The sequence below is a fragment of the Cibotium barometz genome, chromosome 6, assembly GCF_041138505.1.
Source record: "Cibotium barometz isolate CiBa-2024 chromosome 6, ASM4113850v1, whole genome shotgun sequence".
NCBI classification, from domain to species: Eukaryota; Viridiplantae; Streptophyta; class Polypodiopsida; order Cyatheales; family Cibotiaceae; genus Cibotium; species Cibotium barometz.
The window spans coordinates 39,684,888-39,706,840 of NC_141051.1; positions in this window are offsets into that span (position 1 = coordinate 39,684,888).

Sequence of the window (21,953 nt, forward strand, 5' to 3'; positions counted from 1 at the left end):
TCCCTTTCCTCATCAATGTTACTTTTAGATATTTCTTTTATTCCCAATCCTTCCCCTGCCCCATCAAGGAGCTAAAAAGACCCATCATTTTCTCAAGTTTATTTTCTATATGAGATATTTTTTCTTTCATTTTCTTCATTTCTATATCCTCATACTCATTAAGATCTAAATCTTGCATATCTATTTCATTTGGTTTTATAATATCCTCTCCCATGTGGAAAGAGAACATTGGGTTTTCCCCCTTCTCACCATTTTCATCCTTCCCATCTTGAGAAGCCATTTATTCTAACAATAAGCAAAATGGAAAATTTCTTACAGAGTTAAAAAAAATGCAACACAACGACCTTATTTGGTTGGGTAATTATAAATTGTCTCTAATGATGTGAAGAACAATTCCGTTGATTACTCCTTTTTGATATTTGCTTCAATGATTCTTTAAGGTTGTACTCCACTTGCTCCATGTAGAATCTCCAAAGTATGCCCAATTTATTAGGCAAGAGGTATGCCCAACTTATTAGGCAAGAGGTATTTTTATGGAGAAGATTTAAGAAATATAGAGATTAGCTTATGGAAATGAATAGAAAAGAGATTAAGGACTCGAGATTAGAGTTAGCAATGAGTAACTCAATGGAAACATGAAAGAGAAAGAACTTGGCTCTGATACCAAGCTCTGATACCAATATAATTCTCCTTGCATTATAAGCTTGAGAACTTGTAAGACTAAAACTTTTATTCTCCACCCAACCATATCCCAAATGGACCTTAAACTCATGGTTATATAGGCCTAATTGATGCATGACCTTCCAACTTCAGCCTCTTGACCTTTCATTGGTTAGGCATGGCCTTTTCATTCACCAATGCCCCTTCAACTACCCCTAGAAGGCGGCACTGGCCCTTGGGCTTCCATTATGCACCATTTACTTCCCTTTTACTTTCACTTTAGTGTCTATTAACCATTGCTTTAGATGTTTCCCATTTGAAATCCCCTGAACCTTATTTATATACTAACCTTTTACATAGAAATCATATTTTCCATTCTTACCTTTTTGTGTTTCCTGTCAGTCTCACAACATTCACACACCAGGGAAGAATTTCATTTCCACCTCCAATAGCCCCCTCTAATAATGGAGCAAGTAGGGACGTGGCATGAGACCATGAACCGGGGATCTCATACCACCTTGGTGTGTGAACTAGGTCTCTCATACCATCTTGGAAACTAAGAGTTATGACACCACCCATGATGTGTCATGGTTCACACACCAAGGAAAAATTTGATAGTTGGCCAAATTATGTGCCGAGCATTCCCCTTCTGCACACATATCCAGATGGGCTTATGGAGGCTTTGGCATGCTAAGGTAGGTCCCTACTCTACCTAACCACCAACCCTAAAGTCTTCCATAAAAGATAAGCTTGGGGGAGTTAAAGATAAGGAGGTCTCTTTGGACTATATGTACCCTTTCATCTATCGGCAGAGTGTCTTTGCATGTGGAATTACTTGGCATCCCTTTTTCCATCTTGCAATCCCCCATTACCTATGTGAGATTTACACCTCTAACATTAGAGTGCATTAGCTGTTTACGAGAAACCTAGTGTTTTATTCTTACGCACAAAGCACATTATTGAGGTGCATTATGATTATGTTAGGGGAGAGGCTCATTTTGCAAGAGAGATTAGCCTAGATTTTCACAAAGGCTCTCTCACAAGAGAAGTTCAAAGCTTTTTACATAGCTTTGGGCTTATTACCATTTAGGGATTCATCATCCACATGATCCCTATACATGTTTACATCATCACTACATTGGGGATTTGTATCTATTTATATGGTAGTGATGTGTGGATATAACCTTTCATCCTTGATACCTTTTATAATAACATGATAACCCTTTGACTTATCTTTGGTAAGACATTGATCACCATTAAACTCAACCTTCATATTATTTGCCCAAGAGAAAGTAGAACATAGCGATAATTATACACAACATCTTGCTTGTCTACACACATATGTATAGGTATGAAACCCACACCTTGAATGGTATTTGAATGATAAGAATTTATATAAATCATATTATTTAAAGAAGAATATGGAGTGAATTTTTTAAGCCACTCCTTGTGGGAGGTCATATGTGAAGAGACATAGCTATCAATCCACCATGGTTCTTAATCATCATGATGAGAAATTTAATCACAAGCATTTATAGATCCACTTTGCTAAAATACATCAAATTCTTTGACATTATTAGGATCATTACTTGATCCTTAAAATACAATAATGAGATGTTCACTTGGGGAGTTGTCATTTGTTGATGTATACTTACCTTACTTCTTCAAGTTATATTGCTCTTTATTTTGATACATTTTTTTCTTTCTATATTGATTGAAAAGTGAACAATCTTCCTAGAACATTAACATTGAAGAGCACTTTTAGATAATTAGTTTTATTTTCTTTAGTTCCCACGTTGTTATCGCTTAAAGTGAGCCCCAAAAGCCAATCCTTAAGAGCCAAACTCTAAATGTAACTCCAAAATGGGAAAGTTATTGGGCATAGTGATTCCATCGAGTATATTGCCTCAAATCACACCTATTCAAACCCACTAACAAGCCTTTAGTCCCATAAAATGACCAACACAAAGCTAAGTCATCAAAACTCTTATGCAAAATTGATTCAACCCTTGAGGTGGATCACGAGACGTGGGAGTCTAACGTATTCTCACATATGTTAAAGATCCCTACTTATCACAACTGGCTAACCAACCAAATTTTCCATCATGGCTACAATGCCTAACCTTTTGGTGGAGAGAACCTTTCAAAAAACTCTATCTCCAAGTTTTCATGTACATGAAAACACAAAACTTCACACCTTAAGAGTTGGTATTAACATTCAAATCAAGGGATGTGTAAGTGCTCAATCAAGCTGACTTCAATGAACTAAAAAAAAACGAAAAAAACTTTAACTAATTTAAACTTCTCATGTATGTGAGAATGAAAAGTACATAAAGGCCAAACATGGGTAAATCTAACTTCAGATCTAGGAAATTAAGGCCATACCACAAAGTTCATGGGTTGTGGTAGAAGAGCCTAAATCAGCCCACTTGTACCTTTCACGTACATGCAAACTTCCAAGTCTCATGTCATATGAAAACTTAAACTTGCACTTTCACGTCTAGAAAAACACTAAAATTTAATAGAACTGAATGCTATGAGGCCAACTATCTAAGGTATACAAGCACAGACCAGACCTAGTCCAGCTTAAGGGTGTAGACATGCCGAGAAGGTATTGATCTTAAGTGTTCGACTATCCTATATCCTAGAAAGGCCCAAAAACTACTAGCCTTGTAGAAATGAGGTTGGCCTATTGCTTTATTTATCCAACATGATGGTGCCTCTAGAAAAATGATCCCATTCATAGACTCCGATGCCACTTTATGATACCTGGGAGTATCTATTTCCTCTAAACAAAAGTGGGGTAACTTGAAGAAATCACTCAAGCACAAAGGTTACCATGTGGGAGAGTACATATGATGACAAAAGGTTCTTGCGTAATTCACAAAGAGATGAAGATACAAGCAAAGGATTGGTAAACTTCCAATACCACTCTCCATAATACAAAAAAATATTGCTGGATCCGGATGTACAACAAATTGTAAAAGGTGGGTATGGAGGGATTTGTCCATGCAATCATGTCCAATTAATTGAGCTCTATGTGCAAATTACCTCACAATAGACATTGAAATTGTGACGAAACCTGATGGGATAGAGGTGGAAGTCATGATCATAGTACCTCTTAACAATAGTTCTTAGCTATGTAGCAATTGTGCCTTTCCTGTTGAGATATCGAGCTCCACTAATGTTGCAAACATTTGGATGATAGCTTCTATGCTTATTCCACTGGCATGGCTAGTGAGATTATTGGTGATATGCTACTAGGCTATGTTATAGCCACATTGGTGTACTACAGTTATGGCATGCAACCGGGCTCACACTATGGACCAACTTTTGTATGTAGTAGGAGAGTAATTTCCCTTGTAGTATGTACTTTTATTTCTTTAATTTATGGTTATAAAGGAGAGATCAAAGAAAATTCTACCATCCATCTCTCTTGTTTGCTTATCTACTCTTTTGTGTGTGTGTGTGTGTGTGTGTGTGTGTGTGTGTGTGTGTGTGTGTGTGCACGCGCGCACGCCCGTGCGCTTGCAAGGAGCTCAAGGTCATCCTCTCCCTTGTATTCTTTTCATAGTATATCAAAGTGTCAATTCACAAGAGGCAAGTAAGAGGAAAGCAAAGGAAGCGGTAAACAGGTAAGTGTAATGCCATCTCTTTTCCTCTTTGATTTTGGAGCACACCTTTGGGTAGCTGTGAGAGCTACAAGCAAGTAGGGAAATCACTGTCTCAGATTGAGGCATCCTCCTGGATGAAGGGAGGACCTTTTTGTATATAGTAATCTTCATTAACTATAATTTTTTATGTTTCAAGGCATTTTAGGCATGTTTCGGACCCTATTTTGGCTCTGCAAGTTTTTCACAGACACTCTGTGAAAGTGTCAATTTTAAATATTTATGCTCAATTTATGGGTAGAGCAAAGTTGTGATAGAATTTTGGTTGTTTGCAAAGAAGCCAAGAGAGAATTAAATGTGACTAAAATGATTACGCAAAGGTTAAGGGATTACATATGTACTTGCTTTTATTGGATCACCAATAGAAGATGATGACATGGTATCGCTAACATTGAATGGTCTTGGCAAGGAATACAATCAGTTTCAAAACTCCATTAGAGTTCGAGAGGACATTCTTGATTTTGAGAACTGATTGCTCTCATCATGCAAGGAGATGAATATTGGTAAAAATTCATCCTCTGAAAATTCACATGAGCAGGCCTTCTACTCAAATCTAGGTAGAGGTAGGCAGATCATTATCTAGAGGCCGAGGTGTAAGCCGTTTTGGAAACAAAAATTATGGGAAAAAACAACATGAATCTAATGTACAAATAGGTGGAAGAGGCCACTCTCAAGAGTGGAAGAGGCCACTCTTGAGACAGGGGAGCCGAAGAGGTCGAGGTGGTTGGCAACAAAAATTATGGGAAAAAACAACATGAATCTAATGTACAAATAGGTGGAAGAGGCCACTCTTGAGACAGGGGAGCCGAAGAGGTCGAGGTGGTTGGCAAAGAAATCAGAACACAAGCATGGAGTGATATTACTATGGCAAACCAAGCACATTACAAAGGACTTCTATAAGTAGAAGAATGATATCAAAAGTGGAAAGTTGTAGCATAGAAAGGCAACTATGTATAATCAAGTAAATAGGGTGATAATAGAAGTGAGTAGATATTTGTGATGTAGCCACATCAAGAGATGTGTTAGGATTAAGATGCCCCCACTAGCACCAGCTAAAGTCCTAGTTAAGGACATGAGCATGGATGAGTCGGTAGAGAATCTATTAAACCATCTAGGCCAATAGTGGGTAGGGCCAACCCCAAGGGCAACTTCAAGGCTAGCCCTAGCTAGCACCTCAAGCAAGATGCCCACACATCTATTTTCATGAAGAGATATGGTAGCTTCCCACCACTTTGCCCTATATCTGGTGGTGGATCGGTCCTCTACTACCAACTTTATAGAGTATCCTAGACTATCCATACCTTCCACCTCTGTCGCCAACTTCGTGGCATATCCTAGACAATCCATACCTTCCACGCTCCCACCAACTTCACCACTAACTTGGGTGATAGAAAGATGTAATCACCATTAGGAAGGGGGGGTATGTTAGCAACTTCATACATTAACATGGCCGACCAACCATAAGGCACTTTGCCATCTTACTCGCCTAAACGTGCACTTAACTTTTGTAAGATGATACTAGAACATATAAAAAGCAGTTAAGTGCCCAAATGGGCACTTAACTTTTATAAGACGATACTGGAACATATAAAAGCGGCCTTACCTTGTGCTTGATGTCAAATAGGGAAAGTCTATGAACTTAGTGTACATAGTTGCTTTTTAAGACTAGTAATAGAGGACATACCATTTTTAAGTTTGGTTGGCCTAGTATGAAAACAAATCACTTGTATATGAATCATTTTTATAATATTCAATACACAATCAATAGTTTACTTTGTGAGCTCTACTCTTCTCTCATTTTGCTTACTTGCATATGATTGAATCTTGATTACTTCATGGATATATGCTAGATAGGTTTACTTTGTGAGCTCTACTCTTCCCTCTTCTTGCTTACTTATATTCCATTGAATCTTGCTTACTTCACGCATGCATGCTAGATTGATTCGATTGTAGGTTTCCTTCTTGTAATAGCTTCTTCTTCCTCCCCTGCCTTTTGTAAGAGAGAACCATCACAAAGAACCATCTCTTCTTCCTTCCATCTAGGCATTGAGAGCTATACGTTTACCCCATTAGCAAAGGAGTGTTCTAGTGTGATAATTGAGTGAGGATGTAAGATGGAGGAAACACGATGAACGAGCTAGTGCACCCACAATGGGAAGTTTCATTTTTAGTGCTCAAAGGCAAGACCCAACAACACATGCTTTTGCAAGGCTAAGGTAACCTCTAAACTTAAACAAAGTTCTTTTACCAGTGGTATGATATATGACTTCTTACCATCATGTGGGCAAAGTGTACCTTGCCATTTGGATTCTCACACAAGCCTTGGAGTTTAGTGGTGTGGTAAAAGCCTCGATTAAATTTACGAGTTGTTGGCATGTAAGCAGCTTGGTTAGAATGGTGGAGCGATGTCCTATTGTGTCGGTCCCTAGCCTTTCTGTGAGTGAGAAAAGTGAGCACTCCAAATGGAGGCACCAATTTTGGGACTATGATGTCTTCAAACTTGACCCTATTGAAGTTACATCCTTCTTTGGTGTTGACTAAACTATGGCTCTTTTCCCACTATGGAATGCAATTGAGATGGTTGGGAGGGGTAGGGCTCTCTTCTAATGAGATCCTTAGTGAGAATGATCCAACATTATGAATCATTTGACATCTCTACCTCCCCCAAATTATTAATGTTATGGTAGGACTCAATGAAGTGCAGGGTGAGAGGGAGATCCAAGCCCCATAATGGTTGGTTTTGGATGGCAGGCCAACCTTGTTGAGGTAGGGGGCTACTTTGAGTAGTTAAAAGACGACATGCCATCACCACTGGATAGGCGACCCTATAGTGATTCTCGAGGGTAGTCTCAATTTGTGTGTGAATGAGGACACCTTGGACTTTGCAAACCATTTCAGGGTCAAGAGAGCATTAATTATCCCTAATGGTGACTCCCATTTTGGCAAACATAGAGGTTGCTTTTTTGGGTTCACTATAGAGCGTTCCCTATAGAGTGGGGTTGAGGAGGAAGTCACCTCCTCTAATGGTGACATCTATTCTGGAAAATGGATCAAGAAGCTCTAGAGACCGCAATTTTGGGTTCCCTAAAGAGAGGGGATGATATGGAAGTGGCGCCATTAGCTCTTGAGGTTCCTTATGTGCATGGATTAAGTCCTTAGTCTCATTATGTGCATGGATTAATTCCTTAGTCTCATTATGTGCATGGATTAATTCCTTAGTCTCATTATGTGCAGTATCCATTTACGTAAAGGGCAATGCATGGAAGATGTTACGAACCTTACACATGGCAACATGGCAACATGTGGGATGCGTACACACGGATACGCAGGATTTACACACCAGTAATGCGTGGGACACACGGACGTTGCATGGGAAAACCAATGGTGGCATACTATTGCACATCATTACTTATATTAATAAGTGTGAATGGGTAACATTTGTGGTGGGTGACAATTGTAGGCCAAAGACCTAGTGATGTGTAGCATCGGGGTACTAGTGGGGACACAGGGGGCATGTGAGAATGGTGTGTGGCCAGTAAGGTACACACTGTGGACACCCAGGGTCATGGTTGGGTGGTTAAACATGGTATGCCAAGCTAGGCTTATTTTTGCTATTCTTGAGTTCTTCTTCTTCTCTCTCATGTTTTTTGCATGAGGCTTGAATCAGAGATTTAGATCTTCTTGCATGGAAGCCTAACATTTAGTATCAGATCTTAGGCTTTTATTCTTGGCTATGGGGGAAGCCTAGCTGCAGGTCTGAGGCTTGAGCAAGCTTGAGCATGCAAAAGCATGGAGATATTCACTGCTACAACCATCCATTTTTTTTAAATCCATCCTTCACTATCGAATTTTCATCGACATTCATTCATTCATGCTGCCATCTATCCGTTTTGCTATTGTGTTGTGCCGTTGACATGCCTGCTATCAATCGTCGCTTGTAGGTATTGTGGCCAAGCCATAAGCACCTTTGGGTGGTGCTTAAGCTCTCCTTAACAAGCCAATCCACATTCTTCTCCATCTTGACCCTGCAATGCATAGCATCAAGTCTCTATCGCTGTCACCCTATCATCAATCCGTCCGGCTACTACAGATCGAGTGGTTAAGTATGCTAATCCTAAGCAGATAGCTCATTCTTTTAAAGAGGGGGAGAAAGTGTTTCTACTTGTTCCTCAGAGAACTAAGACACTTCATGTAGGTAAATCTACTAAGTTGTCACATATATATTATGGACCATGGATGATTTTAAAATGAGTCGGAGATGTGGCTTATAAGCTAGACTTACCGATAAGATTTTCATGTCCACCCAATATTTCATGTGAGTCGATTGAAGCGTTATCTTCACGACAATGATAATCTAGTTGATGGTATGATTTCTTTACAGGAACCTAATCAAGAAGATCATGGAACATAATAGATCCTGGAGGACCGAAGAGAAAGATGATTACAAATCATACTCTTTGGGAGTTCCTTGTAAAAGGAAAGGACATCCCCTTGTGACAGATGCAACTTAGAAAATAGAGTTTCAATTTTGTGAGCGTTATCCTCATATTGTCATCGAGGAGGACGATGATTCCTAAAAGGGAGAAAGAATGTTACGACCCTTACACGTTGTGAGGGAAATCCAAAACCCAATCCAAATATGATGAAAAAGAACTAAATAAACCTAACAAATAAGTTTAAAACCTTAGGGAAGAGTAGGTCATTGCATGGCCATGACTGGATGGCCACGACTGGTGAACCAGCTATTTGCAAGCTACAGTTAAGTTAGGAGTGAACTGCTGCATGGATAAAAGGGTAGAGGAGTAGTTGATGGGGATGCTCATTAGGTGCATAGAAGCAATGGGAGTAGGGGAGAAAGCTTTTTGTGAGAAAGAGCATAGAGAGAGCTAAAGCATTTTGGTTGTGGTATAGTGATCTGAGAAGCTAATTGGGGATTTGGTTTACTTGAGAGACGATGTAGGTTTGTTTTGGAAAAGCTTGGGTGTAGCCAAAGCAGAGAGAGCAGGGGTGACAAAGAGACTTGTAGGAAGATGGAGTCCTAAGATCTCTAGATTGCAAAACGACTCTGTAAAAACTTGGATATCTCCAAAGTTTTACCTGATCATTCCCCTTTGTGTTGAAGTTTTTGACTTTTTGTAAGTGGTGATTGGTTTGAGTTGGATGTCCTTGAAGAATTGCTAGAATATAAGTGGAGAGTCTTTTCTAGTTTTTGGTGTTCCTTCTTTCTTTTATATTAGAACCACACATCTTAGGGATGTTGAGACAGTGATAAGTTTTGTCTATCTTATGAAATCAGGGAGTTTGGTTCATGTTAGTTGTGAGGGGTTGTAAAGTCTTTTGTTTTAATGTTTCTATTATGGTGCTTGAGTTGTTTTCATTGAGTTCATGGTTGGTGATTTCCCCCCTGTGTGTATCAAGATGACTAGGAAGCTGTTGCTGAGTCAATTCTGATTCTGATTCTGACTAGGAAGCTGTTGCTGAGTCAATTCTGATTCAGTTAGAATCAGTTGAGAGCATATAGAGTTAGCTGAGTGTCAGCTAAGAATCACAGTAGTCAGTTGAAGGTATATAAAGTTTAGCTTGGTTTTCCTGGGTTGAAGGGAGGTGTTTTTGTATCAGGTCATGACAATCAGAGGATTGTTAGGTGTCAGCAGCAGTCAGTAGCAGTCATCAGCAGAAGATAGATTTGGGATCCATTTAGTATTTTAGAGTTAGTTGAGTGTCCATTGTGATGAATCCTGGTTTGGTTTGAGTGTTCTAAGGTTCTAGAAGTGTCAATTGACACAAACGAGAAGAAACTGAGTGAGTTGAGCAAGCTTTAAGAAGATAGTCAAATTGAAGAGCAGAGAGCTCAGAGTGTGATTTCTCTTTTAGTTTAGAGAAGCCTGAGGACAGCCTGAGGATCAAAGAGAGTAGGCGAACAAGTGAGAGGAAGAATCTGTTTTAGTTGAGGTTGTTGAATTAGCTAGCTCTGTGTCAGACTGCTGAGTCGGTTTTCAGTCAAATTTAGTCAGAGAATTATCAACAAGTTATCAGTAGAGGGTTAGCAAAATGTTCATAGAGGTCCTAGGGTTGCAGATCTAAAGTGAGCTGACACTGGAGGATAATAGAAGGGTGAAGAGGACTCAATTAGGACTCGAGTTAGCCTCAGCATTCAGAAGTAGTTTTCATACAGGTTCAGTCAGCATGTGTGCCAGTTGGGAGCATGTGTGCCAGTTGGAAGCTATTTTGGTCAGTTGGATGTCAAATGAGGTCAGGTGAGCCATGTAGGAGGAAGTTTAGAAGTGTCAGAGGTCAGTGCTGACTTGAGGAAAATTGGAGTTGTCAGCTGGGTCAGATTAGAGAGATTTGAAAGTGTTTTGGTGTCTGAAGGTGTGAGCTGTAGGGTTGAGGATTGGAGACAGGTTGATTGGTGCCCTTGGAGCTAGGTTGATTGGTGCCCTTGGAGCTGGGATTTCAGTGTCACCTAGTTTTGATCCCATTGTGTATTCTTCTTGTGTGTCTATTGGTGGTGTAGTATAGGCCATCACCCAGTCATCACACATGCTTTGGTGCCCACTGAGGATCAAAAGGTTCGTGTTTTGGCCTTTGAGGAGCCACTTGTGGATCAAATCAGGACCAATGGTGGTTGATTTTGCATATGTTTTCAGAGGTGAAAGAGGAGAAGATGTCACCCAGTTCTTGAGGAGAGTCGAATTGGCAGCTTTGAAGAACAATAGAGATGATGATGTGTATAAAGCTAAGATGATAGGGCTACTTTTGGAGGGAGGAGCTAGGAAATGGTATGAAGACGTGTTAACAGAGAAGCAGAAGGGTAATTGGGAGCACTTGAGAGATGCATTGAGAAGAACGTATGGGAGGAATGATAGTCCAGAGGATCTTTGGAAAGGAACTAAGCAGATTGTATAAGGGGGAAGAAGAAGAGGTCATGGCTTTTGTAAATAGGTTTGAAGGAGTCTGGAGAAGAATCATGAGGGCATTAGGGGAAAATCAAACACCACCAAATTTCTTGAAACAAGATAGGTTCATAGGGCTATTACATGGGATTATTAATGAGAAAGTGGAACTTAAAGACCCTGATACCTGTGTTGAGGCAGTTGGACTGGCATTAGAGCAATGGAAGAAGAAGGTGCAAAAGCAAGAGCTGGCTCAAAGAGAAAGGGAGATGGGTTTGTTAGCTAGATCTCACCGTGGTATTTATGGACATGTGGTTGAGCCTTTGCCTATTGATGCTCATGTAGAAAGGGACCGCTCGCGTTGAGATTCCAAGGCTTGTTGAGGTAGAAAGAGGTCAGGATGGTCTGCCAAGAGATTCAAAGGTTGACTGAGCATATTGGGAATTTAAATCTTACTGCTCAAGTGATTCAGGACCAGCCCTGAAAACCATAGGGGAAAAGACAGCAAAGTAACCAGATGGAGCATTTTCAGTGCTATAACTATTGAGAGAGAGAGCATATAGCTCTGCAGTGTTGTCAGCCAAGAAGGGAGCCAGGAGGCATGTACCTGATTATTCCAAGATCGGAAGGTAACCGAGGTGTCAAGAATAGAGAGGTGGATAATGGAAACGAGGCACCAGTGCAAGGGCCAATGCAACCTCAAGGACCTCTAGGGAATGTACATGTACTGGAAACTATTGAAGAAGAGGAGGATGAAGTTGACGTTCTGGCCAACAAAAGGACAAGGATGCAGAGATCAAAGTCAAAAGGAGCTAATAAAGAAACAAGGGACAAGAAGAGAAGAGAAAAAGGAAATTCAACGATGGAGAAGTTAGAGTCAAGCAAACAAGGAAGATATTAGAGGAAGGAGAAGGAAAATTGGTATGGAGGACTTTCAGTTTGGGAGAAGGAGAATCCCCTTACAGTCTTTTGTCAAATGTAAAGCATAAGAAATCAAACATTACATATGGTCAACTTTTGTAACTAAACTCTAGCATTAGACGTCAATGGCATAAGTTGGCCACTGTCTGAAAAGTCAAGGGTTAAAACACCTCAGGCTCATGTGGTTCAATTGAATAGAGTATCTGACATTTTGCCCATTATAGATGTCTGGATTTAGGGCACGAAAGTAAGATATAGTGCCCAAGGTGAGAAATCCAATGTCCCAAAGGTTGAGTTGATGGAGATGATTCGCAGATGATTTGACCAATGAGGAAAAAAAGCAGTATGAGGTGTTGTTTGACAAGTATCCCAAGCTTTTTGCTAACGCGACTACACTCAGATGAGGGGCACATCCAGTGTTATTCATGAGATCAAATTGAAGGAGGGAGCTAATCTTGTCGCCCAGAAACTAAGGAGATTAGGGACGATACTGGAGGTAGAGGTCACAAAGTTACTACGGGCTGGTTTCATTTATCCAGTTGATGATGCAGGATGGGTGTCTCCTATAGTTATTGTGCCCAAGAAAGGAAATAAGTGGAGGGCCTGTGTAGATTATAAACCACTGAATACTACGAAGAGACATCACTACCCTCTTCCCTTTTAGGATGAAATTTTGGATCAGGTGGCAAGGCATGAGAGGTATTCATTCCATGATGATTTTAGTCGATGTTTTCATATTAGAATAGCCCCTAAGGATCAGAAAAAGACCAGCTTTATTACTCCATATGGGGAGTGTTCTACTACAAAGTGATGCCTTTTGGATTGCTCAATGCCTATGCCAATTTTCAGAGTTGGGTGGATAAAATCCTTGCCCCATACCTGGGAACCTTTGTTAGAATATTCATGGATGATTTGTGCATTTATAGTGATAGGATGATACATGTAGAGAGACTTGTCACTATTTTTAAAAGTCTTGATAATGATGGAGCTCAGCTTAATTTAGCAAAGTGTAAGATAGCAAAGGCTAGAGTGATACTGTTGGGACATGAGGTGAGAGAATGTTATAGCCCCAGACCCTTCAAAGATAGAGAGTTTTCTACACATGGAAAGCCCTAGGTCACAAACCAAGGAGCTGATGAGCTTTGTTCAAAAGCTCAAGTACTTGTCTAGATCCTTCTGTATGCTTGTTGAGTATGTTTACCCCTTGCAGAAAGCTAGTCAGCAAGATCCCTTTAAATGGATTTAGGTAGAGGAAGATGCTTTTGAGAGGCTCAAAGATATAATGTCTATCCTACCAACAATGATGCCCTGGATTGAAGCCAACCATTCTATCTGAGCCTTAGTGTGGGAAGACATACAGTAGGAGCAATGTTAATGCAGAAGGGAACCTATGTTTTATATCAACAAGGTGATGTAGAGAAATCTTGGCATAAGTGGAGTTGTTTGTTTGGACACTTTTATATGCCACAAAGAGATTGAAACCTTATTTGATCTACATAACTTTTGTTTTTCTCACTTCTTGTAGTCTTCTACCTCATGTAATGAAGTATCATGGTGACAACCCAAAGATACATGAATGGATTATGACATTATAGGAGTTTAACATGAGTTTTATCAAGGAAGCTAGTGTGAGGGCTCATATGGCAAATATGCTGACCTATAAAGAGGTTCAAGAGACCCATTAAGGGTATTGAGAAGAAAGTGGTTCCAGATCATAGAGTGCATGAAGAACTGCACGATATAGATGGGACTTTATTCTTTGATGGAGCTTTTAAAAGGAGCATTAGCAAAGGTGGGGCTAGATTTGTTATTGTTAGCAAACAAGGTTAGGAATTATGGATTGGCAGCTAGGAGATACATGTTAAGAGTAACAATGAAGCAAAATATTACAGCCTCAGTTTGGGTCTTGAGACAAAGGAAAGTCAAAAGACTGGTAAAGGATGATTCTTTGCTTGTCGTAAGGTAGGTACAAGGTACTTGGAAAATAACAAAGATAAGATGAAAAGGTGGTTTTTTAAGGTGAGAAAGCTCCTTAGGTGTTTTCAAGCTTTTTCAGGTTTGGCATGTGTCCAGAGAAGAAAACAAAAGAGCACATGAGTTAGCTGAGCAAGTTTTCACCAAGGATGTACATGCTGTGACAATCCAGAGACCCTTGTATCAAGGTAGAGAATCCCTTTATGAAGAAGAGCATGTCTTGCTAAAATAGGTTTTGCATGAAGAGGATTGGTTGCCTCAAAAAGGAAGGCAGTTGCCAGAAGAGCTACGAAATATGTGTTGATTGGTGATGTATTGTATCATAAAGGAACATATGGTGTTTTGAGAAGTGTTATGTGTCAAGATGAAATTTAGGATTATTTGAGAGCTTGTCATGAAGAAGGGTGTGAAGGTCACTATGGAGTTAATATCACAAGAAGAAAAATATTGGCATCAAAGCTTATGTGGCCTAGTATGAATAGGGACATCCACCATTGGTGCGAAAGTTGTCATGAATGTTAAGTATTTTAGAAAAGGGTGCTAGTGCCTGAACCCATGCATCACATAATGAGTTATGGGGCCTTTGAGAAGTGGGGGTTAGATGTAATTGGACATCTCCCAGGAACTAGAAGCAGAAAGCATTACATTGTCTCTACAGCGGATTACTTGACTAGGTGGCCAAAAGCTAGAGCAACCAACAGTGCCATAGCTCAGTAAGTTTGCAAGTTTTTCTATGAGATTCTTTGTTGTAGGTTTGGTGTTCCTTTGGATCTGGTCAGTGTGACCAAGGAAGGGAATTCATAGCTGAGATAGTCAAGAATCTAACCAAGAAGCTGGGTAGTATCAAACATAGGTTTACCACACCATACCACCCCCAGTGCAATGGGCTGGTTGAAAGTTTTAATGAGGTTTTGCAGAAATTGCTATTCAAATTAGTGGGTGGAGGACCATCCCAGTGATTGGGACATGTCACCTTCACTTGATTTTCTGTTGCAGCATAATATGACCTAAGAGGAACAAGAGAGGAAGAGATGGTCCAACTTGTACTCTCTTCTTTTGGATAGAGAGGATGCCATTAGGTGGTATAAAGAGACTTGTCAAAAGAGGATGCAAGCATTTAATGATAAGTTGCAAAATAAAGATCTAAAGAAAGGTATGTTAGTCTTGAGATACAATAGTGCTCTTGATACAACATTTTTGATAAAATTCAAGGTCATATGGGAAGGATCTTACATTGTGCATGAAGCTTTCCCTAATGGGACATATCAGTTGCAAGATCTTGGGGGTCAGATGCATCCCAGCAGAGTCAATGGTCTGAGATTGAGGCCATACTATATTAGCATTATGTAAGACATGTGACACAGTGAAACACTTAAAAGTGTTTCACCCAAGGGTTGGGGAAATATGTGAGAGAAATCCAGAACCCAATACAAATATGATGAAAAAGAACTAAATAAACCTGATGAATAAGTTTGGAACCTTAGTAGGTCATTGTAAGAAGGTATAAGAAACAAGCTAAAGTAGAGCCAATTCTTGAGTAAGTGGTGGGGTTGAGTATAAACCACTAACCCCACCCCTAAGGAAATCATAGAACCTACCAAGGAACCTCAGAGCCCACTAAAGGCATCAAACACACCATCAAAAATCAAATCCAAGACCTAAAGCCATGCCTCTAACGCCAGCCCCAAAGTTTAAGTAGAAATGGAGAGAGCAATGGATTTCACCTTAACTCACGTGGTGACACTGCCTTTGAACAATCGCAAGAGTATGTGGACATATCACCAAGTCCATGTGTGGTTACCGTACTCCTGTAAATTCAAACCAAAGAAGAGCCAACCACACGGTGTTAAAACCCCAAGAGAGCTACGCACATGCTCCCTTGGCTTTCCAATGATCTCAAGGCTCAAAGGGATCACCCACGGTCGCATAACACCCTCATGCATCATGCATCATGCCGTACATCAACTCACCAGCTAGAAGGCCAAAGTTTAATCAAGCACACCAACAAAGTTGGCAGTAGTGGCATAAAAGCTTTCATCATGGATGGGCAAGTTAATTTCTTGCGTTTCTCATTGAGCCCACATGGTAAGTGAAAGTGTTAAACCCCTATTGTGTATATATGTAACATAGCTTCTCTTATAAATTGTATAGATAAATATACTTAAGAATGATTGAAAACTTAAACTTAAAAACAAAACAACATTAAAAATAATAAAAAACTAAAACAAGAAAAAAACCAAAGCGAGACGTGCATACCCTCTATCTATGTACACACACACAAACTTGCACCTGCACATCCTATATCCATGTACACACACACACACACATACACACACACACACTTGCACGTGCACACACCGCACCCACATGTGCATGCACCCCCTCTATCCCCTCCACACACATATGCATACACCCTCCTCGATCCATGCACACATAAGATACCAACACATCACTCTCTAAAGGCACGTGCACACAATACACACATACACAAAATATAAACACCTCTCCACCACTTGCACACACATGCACACCCCCCTCTATCCATGCACACATAAGATACTAGCACATGCACACAACACCCACACACATGAAACATAAACACATCTCCACCACTTGCACATGTATGCATATCCCCCCTCTATCCATGCACATCATGTATGCATATCCCCCCTCTATCCATGCACATGTATGCATATCCCCCCTCTATCCATGCACACATAAAACACCCGTACATGCACACACACACACACACACACTTTCAAAACAACCTAAAATATACTCCCTTCCCCCCACTTTTTGCAATTTTCACACCCATAGCCCCCTTTTTTGAAATTGACAACCCCCTCCCCCCATTTTTCTTTTTTATTAACCCCCTGCCCCACTTTATTTTTAAAAATAATAATTTTAAAGTTAAAAATGAAAATAAATGAAAAAAGGGCCCATCTATATTCTACATGGCCACATAGGCCCATTGCCCACATGGCCCAGGCCCCAGCCCATAGGCCACGTGGGGGCTAGGCAGCTCACAGATAGACACAAACTGACTCTGCTATTGAGATCAAATCTAGCTTGCTTCTTTGTTTAATTTTGGGTGCACAAAGAGAGAGAGAGAGAGAGAGAGAGAGAGAGAGAGAGAGACGATGTAGCACCGAAGAGGACTTGAACCTTTGACAGATAGAGAGAGAGAGAGAGAGAGAGAGAGAGAGAGAGAGAGAGAGAGAGAGAGAGAGAAAGTAAGTTCTATTAAACGTCTTCATCAAAAGACCATAAAGGTCTATGAAACAAAAAGTTACAAAGTTTGTGTTACCATTTTTGTGTTACAAAAATGGTAATAGATGAATTGAAATGGATAAAAGGAAACTTGTCTACCTCTCTTAAGCCCAAGGCACCCTTGGGCCTTGGGTTGTACATACATCATGTCAGTGCTTCCAACCTTTGCGACATGACTCCAAGCTAATCTAGGAAGTTGACCACTTCCTAGTGGATATATCTAGTGTAGGTATATCACTATTGGAAGAGAGCATCTACTACCGAAGGAGTAGCCCCAAACTTTGCCATGACAACCCCTTGTGGTATGGATGCCGCATCAAAATTTGTATCCTCTCCAACCTAAGGTGGAAAGGTAACCACTTCTTCCTAGTGTATATATCCGATGTAGGTATATCATTATTTGTTGGAAGACAGCATCTGCCAGAGCAGCAGCCCCAAACTCTACCTTGAGAATCTCTTGTGGTATGGATGCCTTGCTTCAAATCATCTAGGGAGCATCAAAATTTGTATCCTCTCTAAGCTTTGCTAGTCTTTTCCCTAAATTTGATCCCCAAAAGGCAGTATAGGATTGACCAAAGTATAGAAAAGCCAAAGCCATATTTTAGTGCTAGGTTCTTGGAAATGTGCCTGGAAACATAGTCTCTCTAAGATTTGCCAGTCTTTTCCCTAAATTTGATCCCCAAAAGGCATTCTAAGATTAACCAAAGTATAAAAAAGCCAAAGTCATATTTTAGTGCTGGGTTCTTGGAAATGTGCCTGGAAACATAGTCTCTCCAACCTAGCCAAGGCTACATGCCCTCGTGTCAAACATGTGTGTGATACTAGCCTCACGTTGATGATCAATCATGAGAAGTTAATGCCTAAGTATAGGTATGATGAGACTATCTCCACCTCCCTTCCACCATATGTACATGCATGCTTTTTTGTTGCAGGTGTTAAATATCATGACTTTGGTTTTCCCTAGGTTTAGTGTGAGGTCTCGCTGATCACAAAAGGCTTGCAAAGCATCTAAATGCCTTTGTAGCCCTTCCTTTGAATATAAAATTAGGAAAATGTTATTGGCATAGAGGAGGATAAGTATTAATGAATGAGTGCATATCCAACCCCTCCTAGTCAGTCAGTGAAGCTCTCAATCTCGTTGATGTAGAGGCCAAAGAGGGTGGGTGATAAAGCCGATAGCCTCACTTCACCCCAATTGTGCTCCTAATTTTCTCTAGCATACCTCCAAGTGCACGAACTCTCCCTATCACTCATATAATGTGAGGACCCACATATCATATATGTTGGGATAGCAAGCTCCTGGAGTCTTTTGAATAGACAAGCACGTAAGACAGTGTCAAATCCTTTGCAGAAGTCCACAAAGTAGCAAAAAACATACATGTACCTATGCTTGGCCTCCTCAAGGATAGGTATGAGAGTGAAGATGTGGTCTAATGTCAAGCAAGATCTCCTAAATCCCACTTGCCCCTGGCTCGTTGCCTGTGTCTTTCTACATGGTTGTTTGCTCGTTGATGATTTCTCCCTCTAGGACTGAACCAAAGACTTTGGCTAAGGTATTTTGCTTTGTGTATCAGAATGATAGTGTTGGTGGCCCAAGATGAGGGAAGACCTTGGAATATGGCAACATTGAACAATACATGGTTGACTGATTGTTTTTATTCAGCTCTCCCATATCCCATCACTTATGCCCTATGCCTGGCATAATAAGATCTAGACTTTTTATCTTATATAATCTCAGAGTTTGAGATCTTAGCCTCTATATATTCAGCTCTCCCATATCCCATCACTTATTGTGCCCTATACCTGGCATAATAAGATCTAGACTTTTTATCTTATATAATCTCAGAGTTTGAGATCTTAGCCTCTATATCTAATAGTTTTGGATTGACATGGATAGGATTTCGTGATATACTAGGAATCAACAAGCTTACTAGCCTAGGGAATCACTAATTATTTTGAAAACCAAAGATTACCATGACCACAACTTTAGAAAGACGCGAAGCGCAAGCTTTCACTTTTCACTTTTCACTTTTGGTTTATTGTTGCTTTTTCTTATTTCATCCATGGTTCTCATAGAACCTATGGGTCTTTTAAAGAGGTTAATATAAATTTCTTCGTCTTCTTCTTCTTCTTCTCTCTCTCTCTCTCTCTCTCTCTCTCTCTCTCTCTCTCTCTCTCTCTCTCTCTCTCTCTTAGCTACATGGCATGTATATGCACAAAGACTTTGTGATGTCCCATCCCAATCCACCTTTGATACATATCACATGGCCCAACCAACCAAATCCTCTCTCTTCTATGTGGACCATGTCACTAGGGCCATACACAAGCTTAAAAACGAGAAGGCCGGGACCATGATGATCTCCAAGCTGAGCACATTATACATGCATCTTAGCATCCTGCTTTGTTTAAGGCTGATGTAGGCTAGGATCTCCTGAATCTGGGGGCTAATGGTCGGCTCTGACATGACGAGGTCTTCTAGCTCTCTAGAGTGTGCATGCCCAATCTAATGTGACTCCCATGTGACTGATGTGTGACCTACGTGTGGGGGCATTGTGGTATAGGCTCTTGTATCCGTGATGGGTCTCATGCCTCCTTATCCACCCATCTAGGCTGGAAAAAATTGGTGATGGTAAACTAAGAGGAGGACTATTGGGGGTGAGGATCTCTGAGTAGTGACTCTCTATGTCGGCTAAGCTCTTGTAAGGAAGAGTCCAAGAAGGCACCTTGATCTGGGCACTCCATGCTCCAATCATGAGGTTCCAAAGCCCTCTTTGAAGAGTCTACATGTCATGTCTTCTCTGGGTATCTACTCAGCTCTACCAGTCTCTATCACAAAAAAGTAAAAGACAAGAAGACAACAAAACAAAAGAAGTCAAAAAATAAAAAAGAAGTTGCAGAAAAAGCTAAGTGCAACTGGTGGGAGAAGCTGAGAATTCAAGATAAACTAGAAGAGAGAAGATGAAGTAAACGGTCAAGATTTACACAAATAAAGAGAAAAAGAAGACATAATGGGAGGAAAGTAAGAGCCCATGCACATTTTAGTGCATAGCCTTGACAACAACCATGAGAGCATCGTTAACAAAAAGTGGAGATTATGCCACAACTGGCAAGTGTAGTAAGCCGCACTAAATCCTCTTCTGGCACAAGAATACCTCGTGCACTAAATCCTCTTCCAACAACTGACACAGTAAGCCCAACCTCTTGCACTGGATCCTCTTCTAGCACAAGCATACCTTGCAACAACGCCCATGTTAACCAGAGTGGTTAACATTAATTCTTTCTATTGTTAACTAGAGTGTTTACATAGATCCTTTCTAGTCCTAATCTCCATCACAACTAAAGCATTCCTATAAGGAGGATATGTCCAAGAGGAAATGATCCATTTTTGTAAATGAGGAGGATACTAAGACTATACACTTTTCTTCCCACAAACTGGTGTTCCCAAACTCTCTGCTCATCTCACCCACCCAAGATTAGTCACTTGTTTATCACTATCCACCATTGTCAAGGTGGAAAATTTGCTTCTCTCAAAACTTCAATTGCAGTTGAATTAGACGAAGGTGATGGTGTAAAGATACATTTAGGGAATGAATGCTTGGACAAGGGGGGGTTCTTAAGAGAGTGACATCATCAAACCCATCCCCATTTTCCATTGTTAGAATAAAGATGTAAATTGACAAAATGAAAAACAAGAGACCCAACAACTAGTCTATTGGATGATCTTCTTAGTAGGTTTTTCTCCCTTTGGCTAAGAAGAAATAGGTAGTCAAACCAAGAAGCCCAAATGACCATACTTCTTTGTTTGAATGTAAAGATGTTCAATGACCCCTATCAACCTTTAAGACTTAGGCAATGGATGCTTGAAAACCAAATTAACCCTGATATCTTAGCTCAACAGGAGATTAAAATTTTGGAGAATCCCGAAGACATATTGTAGCCTCTTCACATATGCTTTGGTCATGCCTTTTTACTAAGGACGTTTTCTACCACAAGAGATAGAGGATAGAATAATCAAACTAAGGTTTGGTAATAATTTGTGCAATGTTTGTAGCAATTGTGAGACCGTGGGTCATATTTACTTGTAGTGCCTTGTGAGTACTCTCTATTGTCAGATTCGAATGCTACCCTAATAACTAATTTTGAACTTTTTAAGATATATATATATATTTTGGTCATCTAGAAGGATAGGTGTTGTTTGATTTACAAAAAAAAAAAGTCGTTGAATCTTGTCTCAGTTTTTTTTGGGCCATCTAGAAGGATATGCATTGTTTGATTTACAAAAAAGGTTGTTGAATATTGTCTCAGTTTTTAACCACCTTTTTTTGGTAGCTTGCCTTATTACTATTGCCAATATAAGAAAAATTGATGACTTACACTCATTTGGGGGGTTAGCTTTGAAAATTTAATTGTAGAACAATCACTCATTTGCCTCCCTTTTGTACTATTCTAATGGAGGCGACACTATACATGTTAAGTGCCTCAACTCCTCTACATGGTGTTGATCCTCCTAATGCACCTTCTATAGAGATGAACTTCACGATTGTGCATTGCCTTTGGTTTG